Genomic DNA, 201 nt, shown 5'->3' with positions numbered 1-201 from the left:
AAAGGGGTACAATAGTGATCTAGGAGTAGATCACTGGACAATGGTCAAAATTATCCTTAGTGAAAACTAAGGAAATGTTTCTCGGTTATGGGGGTGATAAAGAGTTCGTCGTAAAGAGTTACGTCGATGCAAGCTTTTAAACCAATCCAGATGACTCAAAGTCTCAATCTGGATACATATTGAAAGTGGGAGCAATTAGCT

Source organism: Triticum aestivum, chromosome 3B, assembly GCF_018294505.1.
Source record: "Triticum aestivum cultivar Chinese Spring chromosome 3B, IWGSC CS RefSeq v2.1, whole genome shotgun sequence".
Taxonomy (NCBI): domain Eukaryota; kingdom Viridiplantae; phylum Streptophyta; class Magnoliopsida; order Poales; family Poaceae; genus Triticum; species Triticum aestivum.
This window is presented reverse-complemented; position numbering follows the sequence as displayed.